This window comes from Xiphophorus hellerii, chromosome 18, assembly GCF_003331165.1.
Source record: "Xiphophorus hellerii strain 12219 chromosome 18, Xiphophorus_hellerii-4.1, whole genome shotgun sequence".
Lineage (NCBI taxonomy): Eukaryota > Metazoa > Chordata > Actinopteri > Cyprinodontiformes > Poeciliidae > Xiphophorus > Xiphophorus hellerii.
The window spans coordinates 18,989,037-19,000,981 of record NC_045689.1 but is presented as its reverse complement, the minus strand read 5'-3'; the positions used below and the strand labels follow the sequence as shown (position 1 = coordinate 19,000,981).

General features: G+C 35.8%; 1 protein-coding gene across 3 annotated transcripts in view; it reads left to right on the top strand.

Annotated features, from left to right (window-relative positions):
* The first annotated feature begins 1,459 nt into the window (after positions 1-1,459).
* The window catches only part of arap1 (ArfGAP with RhoGAP domain, ankyrin repeat and PH domain 1), a 73,018-nt gene continuing 62,532 nt past the window's right edge, over positions 1,460-11,945 (top strand). For all 3 annotated transcript variants that reach the window (XM_032590896.1, XM_032590895.1, XM_032590894.1), the window contains exon 1: positions 1,460-1,590. The gene's annotated coding sequence lies outside the window, so the exon portion shown is untranslated. The remainder of the gene's footprint in view (positions 1,591-11,945) is intronic.

Genomic DNA, 11,945 nt, shown 5'->3' with positions numbered 1-11,945 from the left:
TGAAGAAAATCAGAAAATCTGTGCATGCATTTGTATTTTGCATCTAAAAACTGTATTCCGCAACTTTGTGTTGATCAGCCACATACACAACATAAAATACATTGAAGATTTTGGGAGTACCATGGAAAATTGTAAAAAAATAAAATGTTTTCGAAAAGTTCAAATATTAAGACTTGAAAAGTGCTGTAGGTTTCAGCTCTGGTGTGCATAGCACGTACATCCTGTTAGCAATGCTGACGTGAAATAGATTGGATTAAAATTAAAATCCAAAGTAAATTCCCTCTGTTAAAACATTTCCCCCATATCTGGCACATTTCTTGAATATAAATCCAAAAGGACCTTCTGGGGCACTTCATGGGGTAAAAGTAGAGCGAACACACTATAAACACAGTGTGTTCGCTCTGACCTATATTTGACCTATATTACCCTGACCTTGCAATATATGTGATAAACAAAATACACACACAAATCTAAAGTTAAAAATGTCCAAGTCACACATTTTTTTTATGGTGTGACTGCCTAAAATGGAAAATAATTAACTTGACTTTTAACCACAGAAAAATAAACAAAAAAACACTAAACTAAAACGGGAAACTGCAAGCTGTGTTATTGGGTGGGTCTTACAGTAAAATACATAGGATGTTGTTCATTTATCTAAATAGGACACGAGGAACATTTTGTTATAATTTTATGTAATTTGTTCACTCTTATTGAAATTAATAATACAATTCCACCATTTAAACATTTCATGTCAGACAGGAGGGAGAGTGGGTAAAAGTTGAACAAACTATAGCTTGTGAATGATACCAAATTTTTTTTATCCCTGTTATCCTGTTATATAGTTTAAAAGGCAATTCTACTGAGTACTGCAAACTTGCATGTAAACTTCTAAATTTGATTAAAGTAAAAAATATGTATCCTTCTCATTAACTTGCAGCTAATAGCAATAATTTTGGTGGTAACTTAAAACTGGTTAAGTTCTTTCTGACTGTAGAAAAACAATTTTTTTGATATATTATTTTAGTATATATAAAACAGTATATTTACATGTAAACAGTACTTTTAGGCCTAATTTTTGGGTTGATTTTACTATATAAATGAGTGAATTCTTACTTGATTGCAATTGTACGAAATGGTAGTCTCGCTATAAATAGTTGTGTTTGGGACTTTCCAGTTAGCATAGTTACCTGAACATGTACTTCTAGTAAAAGATGACAGCATAACAGCACACTGGGCCGTCCAATCGTTCCTCGGAATCACATGACGGACTTACGGAAATTGTGTACTTTTTTCCTGCATAAATTGGTCACTAGTTAGCTAGAAATGTACTGGAAAAGTCTAAAAAGTAAAGTTCTAGACCTTCAAAATAAAATACTGTACACTTATTCTGAAAGGTCTACCCGGAAGTGGAATGTTTCCGTGTTTGCAGCTTGCCGTCAGAAGACAGTGAGTTGTCGCCTGAGCTGCTGCTCCGCCGTGAGAAAAATGTTAGGAGCTGTTCGGGACTGCAGTCGTGGCCGCTGAGCCCATTTCGGGGACAAAAGAACAGAATAAATTCGCCAAGTGGGACACCTGTTAATGCTTAAAAAGGTAAGTTGATAAAACCATTTCATACGTCTATTTTTTGTTTTAGTGATATAAAAAGTTTATAGATAAAAAAAAAACAACCCTTCCAGAGTCCAGTTAACAGCGGAGTAGTTTCCTGTTAAAAATAAACGGGTTGTCTAGGTTACTCTGTGCCACTGACCGGTGTTTTGAGCTGTTATGTGGAAACTTTACGCCGAGTTAGCTTGGCAGAAAAGTCACAAATCATTTTATCATCCGAGTACAGTTCTGCTTTTTGATGTCTCCTTATGAACGAAGAAGAGGAAACAATAATCAGCGTTTATTGACTTCATGGTGACTTGTGAGGCACGGCTTGCTGTTGGATGCAACAAGTTTCTCTCTATTATGTCTCTGCCTGTGTGACCGGACTGTTTATCCCCAGAGGAATTCATTATTCCCAATCTGATTGCATGGAAGTTGTGGCTGGTTACTGTTAGAAGTTCTGGTGGATTACTCATAATGATTCATGAGTTTTGTGTAAGCAGATGGATTGTTATTTCCAAGCTTTCATCTACAGCTCTGAATCAAGAGTGCAGCCCCATCGCCCCTAACCCATAGTGCATGCTTCTGAAGATCTCTCCATCAGCCCATTTCTGCTTTTTGTTTTTAAGCTAGGCCAGCACGCACGACATGTAGCACGAGTTCACATAAATGAGCCTTTATCAAGAGTGAAACTGTCTGAATTTGTTATCAGTTATGATTTTTAGATCGGTGGAAACTGCTGTTTTATATCCTGTTTCTTTCAGATATGTGAACTGCTTTTTGTAGTTCAAGAGGCTCAATGTAGCACAAGACATTTTTGCATGACACCCTAGCTCAGTTGAATATTTTGCATTGACCACAAATTTGAGTGAATTTTGTGTGACATACCAACACATAGTGCATAATTGTGAAACTGAAGAAAACGATAAATGGTTTTCAAAACTTTTTTTTATTTGCAAATAAAAATCTGAAAAATGTGATGTGCATGCATGTTCAGGCGCGGTTACTCTGGCACCTCAACATAAACTCGACTGCAACCAATTGCCTTTAGATGTCAAATTATGCGTGTAGTTTAACTTCTGTATAAATGTAGCTGTTCTGTAAAAATCTCAGATATTTGTTAGAAGATGAAGACCAAAGAATACACCACACAGGCCAGGTATATCAGCTGATGATGGAAAAAGTATAACAAGACATGTCTGTCCCTCTCAATTGGCATGACGGGCAACTGGCAACTAGACCCATAATGACTCTGGAGGAGCTGCATTGATCTACAGCTCAAGTTGGAAAATTTGTCAACAGAAAAGTTGACAAATTCAAATCCTAATGTGGGAAGAAGAAGAAAGTGAATAAAAATCTCTTTTGCTGTTTACCACAAGTCATGTGGCAGTCACAAAATGCTTTCTGTGAAATTGATTGAAAAAATTGAAAAAAATTGATGCTGCACAAAATTCTGAGCACACAGCCTGCTGATGTGTGTTTCCCCAGTGTGCTGTCAAGTGCTTGTTAATCACCTATTTATTTAAGTCAGCTTTGTGACTGTAGAAAAGACCTAAACATGCAGAACAGCAGGTCTTCCAGAACAGAGTCAAAAACCACTGTTGTAGGTCAAAGCATGCACTTGATAGAATGGCCCAGTCAAAGTTCAGGCCTAAATTCAATTAGCAATCCAGGCCAAGGCTTTGAAGTTGCAGTATACTCTCCATCAAGTTACCTGGAACTATCTTGTTAAAAAAGAAGTACAGACATTTCAGTGTAGATGTGCAAAGCTGATAGAAACCCAAAAAGAGCAGCTGTAATCACAGAAAAGGTGATTCTACAAAGTATTGAGTTAGAGGCTTAATACAAATGTAGCCCCCAATTTTAAAAGTTTTTACTCATAAAAACAATCTTTACAAATCTGTGCACCTCTATTCCTTGTCTTTTACTCTGCCTTTTCACCACACGTGCCACTTTTGTGTGTCACGAAAAACTCTAAAATAGAAAAGCTTGTGGCTGCAACAGGACAACATGTAAAAAAGAGTAGAGATGTATTTGACATACAGGAAATGAAGAAAGTATTTTCTCACTCAATATTAATAATGCTATTTTCTGTGTAGCACATTAGATATGATTCTGCTGTTTAAAAAAACACAACCAGGCATAATGAGTTTTTAAGTTTATTGCACTTGAGATAAAAATAAACATGAACTAGTGAATCATTTTATGACAGACTTGTAAAGTTAACTACCTAACAGAATTATCACCCCACTGACTTTTTTTATTTGCGGTAACTGAAAACTGTTGATAAGGAAGGCTATGACTATCACACGGTTTGTACAGGTGCAAACCTCAGAGACCCATCATGCAGTGCTGCAGGTTTTGGTGTATTAGGACATGAATTCTTTGTATGGCTTCCTCCTCCATTATATGTTGAGTTGAGCTCAAGACTTGACTTCTTGTTACTCTTTAAAATATGTTCTTATCTTTCTTTTTTTACTCTATTTTTCATTCTGCATCCCTCTGTCTCAATCATCCACATGATTACTTCTTTCTGAATCACGCCATAATGAGGGGAGAGGTGAAACGTACAGGCAGCCTGCTGTCCGGATTAATAACAGAATGATACGAGTTAAAATGAGCCCATTTGTGCACAGTGTCTCCTGAGTACAGTGTTCTCATATGTAAGCCCGGTGTTATCCAGAAAATGAACTCTAGTTGTTTAGTGTGTACTTCTTGCAAAACAAGAAGATTAGTTTTTGTATAACAACAAAAGTTGTTTTCCAAGCACTAATTTATTTTAGAAATTGATAATTCCAGAGAAATAGATCACCCTGTCCAACTCAACTATTTGAAAACACCTGTTAAATGTAGATTGTTCTGCGTAAATTGTACGTACCCACTCATCACACAAAGCCAAACAAAGTCAGACTCAGAATGGATTTATTCTTGTGAACAGCTGACAGGTCTGTGGTGCTGGACTGTAGGGTTGAGTTAGAAACATCTTCTGGCGTCCTGAAAAGAGAAGGACAAGAGCATTTGTTCGCGCACAAGGTTGTTCACTAGAGGATATTGTTCAGATGCGTCTCTGTACTGGCAGGAGTGAGTCACTATTCACTCCTAATTGAAAGTGGGCTGAAAGCAGCAGTGTCTCTGTTGATGGGTACATGAGTCACGTCCTTTGTGTGTGCCTGTATTCTGTAGCAGTTCTTCTTGTGGACAGCATCTTGGTAGAAACGTGAAGTAAAATGGTAAGCTGATTACTGGAACTTAGAGTGATGAAGGAGCTGAACTATGCAAAGAATTTCTAGCTAGTCAAGGCTCTGTAAACATGACGTAACAGGTTTATCGCTTATTAAAATACACTACCAACCACATAGAGAATGCCCAGAACTGCCCAACCGGTTATTTACAGCAGCACCAGAACTGCTCCCAGTCAGGAATCTGCAGTGGCTCTGCAAAGTCACCTGCAATGAACAGAACTTCCAAGGTGTTCATGGAGAAATAACTGTTGAGAGATGCAGAGTAGAGGTTGAAAAATACCAGAATGCACAAGTGAAACATGGGCTTTGTGAATGTTTTATGCTGCTGTGGTACTTGTGGCTAAGATTTGTTGATGGTTGATCAGTTTAAAACCGGAGTCAGCTGTTTAATATGCTCATGACACTTCAGCTTTTTTATTGTCATTGAGCAACTAATTCATAACAGTTACCTCTAACATGTATCCTCAAGCCAAACGATAATGGTTGATAATGAAAAGTCTTATAAAAAAAACATAAAAATAAATACAACATAGCCTATTTGTTTTCATAAAAAAGAAATATATAAGGTGGATATTGTTCAGCATCCTAAAAGACGTGAGAATAAATGCTATTAAGTTGTCTTGGCCACAAACAGCTCATCACTATCAATACATTTATTTCAGCTAAGGATAATTTGAAAATCAAGGAATAACTAATGTTTTAGTCACAAGTAGTGGGTTGAATTTAATGTCAAAGTGAGCAAAAACCTATTTTATTTAAAAGAAATTCTCAGTTTTACGCAATTATAAAAGGCAAAATATAGTATATGGGAGCCACATATACGAGATGGTTAAAGCTTATGTTCAGCTGCTAAACAGACAAGCCATTTGTAGCTTGAAACGTTTTTCTTTTCCGTGTTGCTTTCCAAACAGCTGATTTCCTTGTAAGCAAGGAAGAAGAATGGTAGGGCGGGGTGATAAAAGCTCCTGTCAATCTGGTACTTTCTCTGGTATCAAGGAAAAGATTTTAAACCGTAGGAATAGAAGATTTAAGCAGTTTTGAAAATGCAACTTAATAAAAATCTTGGTGTACTTTGATAGCAAAAAGCAATTGATACATATTAATCCTCTCATTGTTCCATGAACTCTGTCCTGCAGTCCTTTTTAACTTCATCACTCTCATTGCCAACTTGTCTTTGATTTTCCGCTCCAACTTCTTCCTTCAAGGAAGTGAGACTTTAGACTGCTAAGTTAAATTTTTTTTAAATTTATAAATTTATAGCTTTTTACTAAGCTTAGTTACATTTGTCATTTTAGTTTTGATCAAATTTTAGTTGATTTTATCTTATGTTTTTGTCAACAAAATTTACGGTAAATCATATCAACTAAGGCACATTTTAGAGGAATGCATTTTTATTTTCTATCTGTATTTCAACTATGTACAGGAAATCTTTTACTACTGCAGCTCAGCATTGATGGGAACAGAATGACTGCCATGCCTTAGACTATAGGGTTTATCAGAATAACAGAAGAGAAAAGGAAGAATGAGGAAAATGTGGGTTTAGTTCAACAAATGGCGTTGCAGTTGCATGTTTTCCTAATTCTGTGCAATCCAGATTTGCACAAACAGTTTTAGTTCAGCCAGTATGTTGCTCACATTTTAAACCCACAATGCGTGTCGAAGACATCTATTAGAAGGCATCAATCTTTTATCTTAACCCACTTTTTAATTTCCTGTTTATGTCATCTCTACTGTTGCACAATTTTAGAAGTTGCTTAGTTTGTTAAGGTTAAAGTTATGATCTGGGAGTCATCTCCCCATTCAAAGCGGTCAAACGTTTAGTTAAAGATCCACCTGTTTCAATTTTTTTTCTATTTTGCACTATTCATCTGATTATTTGATAAATAATAAAAAAGCTGCATGTTACATCATCAAAGTAACATTACTTTTTGATTTAAGGTTAGATGCAGTAGTATTAGATTTTCTCAGAAATTAATTTTAGAAGAGGATTTTTGCACCTGTTTTCAAAACAGCTGCTTATAGATTTAGCTGTAAAAGTGGCAATAATGCATAATGTTAACACTGCACACTGAGAGGTAATTATTTAAACAAGCTGTGTTGAGCTATTCAACTTTAATGATCCTCACCCGCCAGACCTTTATCTGTAGTTGTCTCTAGGGAAATTGGGTTTTGAGGTTCACACTTGAATCATCTACAAATGATAGTTAGATGGGCCGATAAGGTTTTTCATTCTCTCGATTTTTATCAGAAACCTGTAAAAGGATGTTGTGGCATGTTTCTGAGTATTCTCCAAGCTGAAACGGTAGAAGGCTGATCAAAAAGAATTATAGACTAAGATACAAACTAACACTATAATTGTGATGAGAGGCACAAAGGTCTTTTACTATAAACGAAAGATACACAAAGCAAGAGACCTACTTAAGCTCTGCTTCTTGTTTCTGTTTCAGCATTCTCTGTGCTATAACTCGTTAAGATACAGAACGAGAAGTAACAGCAATCCTGAGAAGTTCAATGTATTTATTTTATGAATCAGTTCATCGTGTACAGGAACTTGAAGCTAAAGTTAAATTTTGCTTTGCACTAGCTAATATTCACCTGATTTTGAATCAATTTGTGATGTTTGATTACCAAAGAGTTTTACAAAAGAAAATCTTTTGAAACTAAAAGCGAATCAAATGCAAACAAGATCAGATGAAGCTGACTGACTGAATAAAACCTTTGTTTTACCTTTGCTTTGCAAAGTTTTCGTGCATCTGCAACTTCTGTACATTTTGTCACGTTACAACAGCAATTTTTTCTTGTATTTTATTTGCTACAATAAAAATGACGCATTGTTTTAAAATGTAAAATACTTTTAATTAAGTGTTGTGTGTTTTTCTATTTAACTCTATTTACCCATGCCTAAAAACAATCTTTGGTATAGAACTAACATTAGAAGTTACCTAATTAACCTGTGAATAACTTAATCTCAGTACAAACACAGCTAAATTGAGGAGGCCTTATAGGTTTGTTTGTGGACAAACATAAAAATCAAGGAACACAGCAGACTGGTCATAGAGAAAGTTGTTGTAAGGAGAAGTACAACTGAGAGTTGGGTTATAAAACATATCCCATCATCTCTTAGAGCAGCACTTTCCAATTTATCACTTGAACATGGAAGAAGCTTGTGAAAACCTATCAAGACGTGCCTTGTCTTGTCTAAAAAAATTGATAACCACATTATTCACTATTTTGTGTTGCTCTGTCACATAGTCCCCCTGAAACACTGATGCTTAAGGTTTTAATGTGAGAAAATATGGAAAATGTCAAAAGTCATAAATGCTATTGCCAGTCGATGTATGTTTTAGCTTTCAAATGTGAAGTGATGTTCTGATGTTTCTGCAGTTGACTTAATTTTGAGTGACGTAGGACCCATTTATTATTTACTATGCTTTTATTGTGCTGACAATCATGAAGGTTTTTTTGTATGTTATGTTTGTTTCTAGAAATATGTTACTGATTGTCTGAAGATGAAAATGCTCCTTGTATGAACATAAAGCATAGTAAATATAATAAGACACATTATTTTTTGTATAGGTTTTATAAAGAGCAAGTTCAGTATTAGTCAAATGTTTTGGGTTACCCCAGACATCTTTAAATCTTAGCATGTGTAGTGGCCAACAGATCTTTCATAAGTACCACTGCTCTATATAGTATATCTAAACCAAGTGATGTAAATACACGTAGAACCACTGAAATCTATGAATGTAGCCTATATCTGCCTTTCACAGTCTTATGAAAATACGTAGGGTTAAAAGTGTAAGAAATAATAATGAAAAAGTTCCAGTGGTGTGTTAAAATGAAACAAGGTCAAGGGTTATTGTGGCTGGGTAAAACCACACTGAAACTCTCACACACCTGCCTTAAAAGACACATAGCAAGGAGGCAGGAAAAGGGTAAAAAGTTTAAGAAAGTAAAAGTTTTTGTTATGAAGATCAGGTTTATTCACAAGGTGTAGTCTTCTTTCCTTTGTCACTGGAATGTAAAAAACACCAATGCAAATAGTATCTGAACTGGTACAGTAATAAGGTAACTGAAATGGAGAAACAGAAGACAGAGCATCACAGTTGTCTTTCTTTCTGAGAATTTTAAAAAGGATATGAGACATGAACCACAATTTAATAGGAATCCTGTCTCTCACACATAGTATGACTAGGTTAGCGCTTGTTTTAGAGCATGAGCCCAGTCGAACAGCGGACCCCCACCATGACTCCCTCCTTCTTGTCAGTCTCGTTCTCTATCCCAGGCAACAGAACGATCCATTGTGAGGGCAGTACAGAGAGTCTGTTTATTGCCAGGTCTATGTGGGAGGGAGAGGGAGACGTACAGAGGTGGGGAAGAGTTGAAAAATGCGAAAATAAAAAAAAGGGGAAGTTTTAAAATACTGAATAAGAGATTAAGAAATGAAAGTCAGTTTGGTTTGGTTAAAGGTTCAACAGCTACTTTAACATACCGAACATATTTAAGCAATCTATAGCAAACCCAAATTTCTTTCCTTTTGGGAAGTTAAGAAAATAAAGGTAGAATATCAAGAGTTCATACTGTTCTCTCTGACTCCCTCCGGTTTGCAAAACAGCAGTAATGGTGTGTTAATGTTGAGCTTGAAGTGTGTATCGTTGATTGGTTAAATAGTATACAAAATATTTGCTCACCTCTTCCTTTGTCTTACTTATTTGCAAATATAAGTTTTTAGATTGTTTATTTAGCTAAAATGCTACTCATTGACCCTTTTGTTCAGTACACATATTAAATTGGTTTTTAACAGAAATATTGAGTCGTCTCACCAAATGGCAGCATGCTATGACTACTCCTTGCATCCAGCCATGGCAAAGATGACGTTCTGAGGTTCAAACCAGGCATCACAGTGGAGAAGAAAGGGTATTTCAATGACTTGCAACAGTTTATTTCTGCCTGACACATTGATATGTCCAATAAAATAGTCAGTAAGTGCATCTGGCAATCCATGTGAGTCACTGCAACACTTATGGCTCTAAGGCTCTTGAAACAAATCAAAACTGAAAAACTATGATCTACAACTAACTCAAGTCAGTTTTATACTTGCAGCAGGCTGTGATGAAACATTCACAGCTTGTGAAGTTTGTCAGAAACGCCACAGTTTTACCAAACTCAAACCCCAATATATAGGACATCCCAAGTAAAAATGACAATGTTTCTCACACCTGTCTGCTTTTGAAGTTAAATAAAATGCCTAGCTTCAAAACTTTTGTCCACTTGTGGGTCACACCTTTTGACCACTTAATCAGGTTTGAATCTTTCAACTTGTTACCAACCTACCAGTGGACTGGATGGTGGCTGGTAATTTTGCTCTTCCAATATTTTTTTAACTTTTCGTAAGAAAAAAAAGGAGCTTTATGCGATTCCTGTGAAAGATCTCTGAGTTCCTGATTGCCTTGGGGTTGTTTTGTACTTGGTTTAACAACTGGAGATTTAAAACAATTTTATAGTAGTGTTTATATGCTTCAATAAATCACATTGACTAGGAAGTTGCTTAGTTATTTTTTATTTGACCGGCATTCCAAATCTGTCATATTTTATAGCAGTTGGTTGACCTAAATAGGGATTATGATGAGCAGTGGCTGGGCAGAAGATGCAATAGTAAATCTTTATTAAATAATTTACAATTAAATTAAAATTCGTGTAGGATTTGAGCCTTTTAATTCACATTTATCTCAACTATTCATACAAATATCTTACTACACATATTAAAACTGACATCTACTGGTGACATGCAAGAGTATGAAATGGTTTGTAGATATAAATTTAAAAAAAAGGAGAGATGAATGTGATGCTACAACATTGACATGTGAATGACCTAATTGACCTACAGTGACAGTGGGCATATATAGAATCAAAAATAATGCAGTAAGTCTGCAGCAAGTAAATATTTCAGAGTTTAAATGACAGCTAAGAATGTCGGTGGTAGCCGGAATCAAAAGCCACAAAATCTTTTGGGCAATAAAGGTAACCAAGCTTAATTTTAAAGACTCCGTAATCACAAACTGAAAACTTTACATGCTCAAGTATTAAATCTTGTCCATTCTTGAAGGAGATTAAATTTATTGCTTTATTTTCTTTAATCTTCTAAAGATTGAGATACATGCTTCTTGTCTTGACTTTTTGCTTAGTATATAAAGAAGAAAAAAAACATTGGCTGGCTGCAAACATTCAGACAGTTAGTAAGAAGGGTAGAGGCCTAGGCATTTGACATATGTTGTTTAGGTTTTCTCACCCACTAGAAAAGTTCCTAACACTTCTCAATGCGGTTCACAGTCAACACCCACACAATAAGAACAAAACTGTAGGCTGATTAAAAACTTGAACAAACTGCTTTTGTGAAATATCTAATTCCTGTTCAAAGATGCTGTGTGCTAAAATATTAATTTTAGACTTTGCATGCTCGGGTGATTGTGAGTAACTTGCCAACGACTGCTGAAGACCAATCATACTGTAATTGATTGCATGAACAGTTTTGAAGTTCCTCAATTCAAAGAAAATAGGAACTGCGTTTTATCAGAGAGCTGACACCAAGAGACACTGTCCCTGTACACTGTGGTCTCTGCTTTAGTAGAGAAAACATTAGACAGGAGATGACAATTTAAACACTATCACACACTGACAAATGTTTATTTCTGACACTGGATAGTCCTGGGCTTTTATGCTCACTCATATTTATTTTCTTCATTGTCAGCTATTCTAGCCTTACATAGTTTATGTTTTTAGAATCAGTTCTCACCTAGGATTCTCTTAGAAATAAGGATGGTGAAAATTTGAGCTCTTTGCACTTTCTGGATGACATAATGTTGATTCTAGTTCAGTGCTCTTACAGATATACTCAGGTTATTGTGAGTGAGTTTCCATCATAAACTAACTTATCTACCTTTAAAATTATAGCAAACTAAGTTAGGTTATGTGCAACACATTTGTGGGGGAAAACACCCACACTTTTCCGACTGAGATCCCAAAGTTTTGCTCAAAAACAGAACTTCCCCGTGTATTGCACTGCTGATAATTATGTCGCTTTAGTTGTGCCACCAGTGTGAGCACACAGTGTAACTA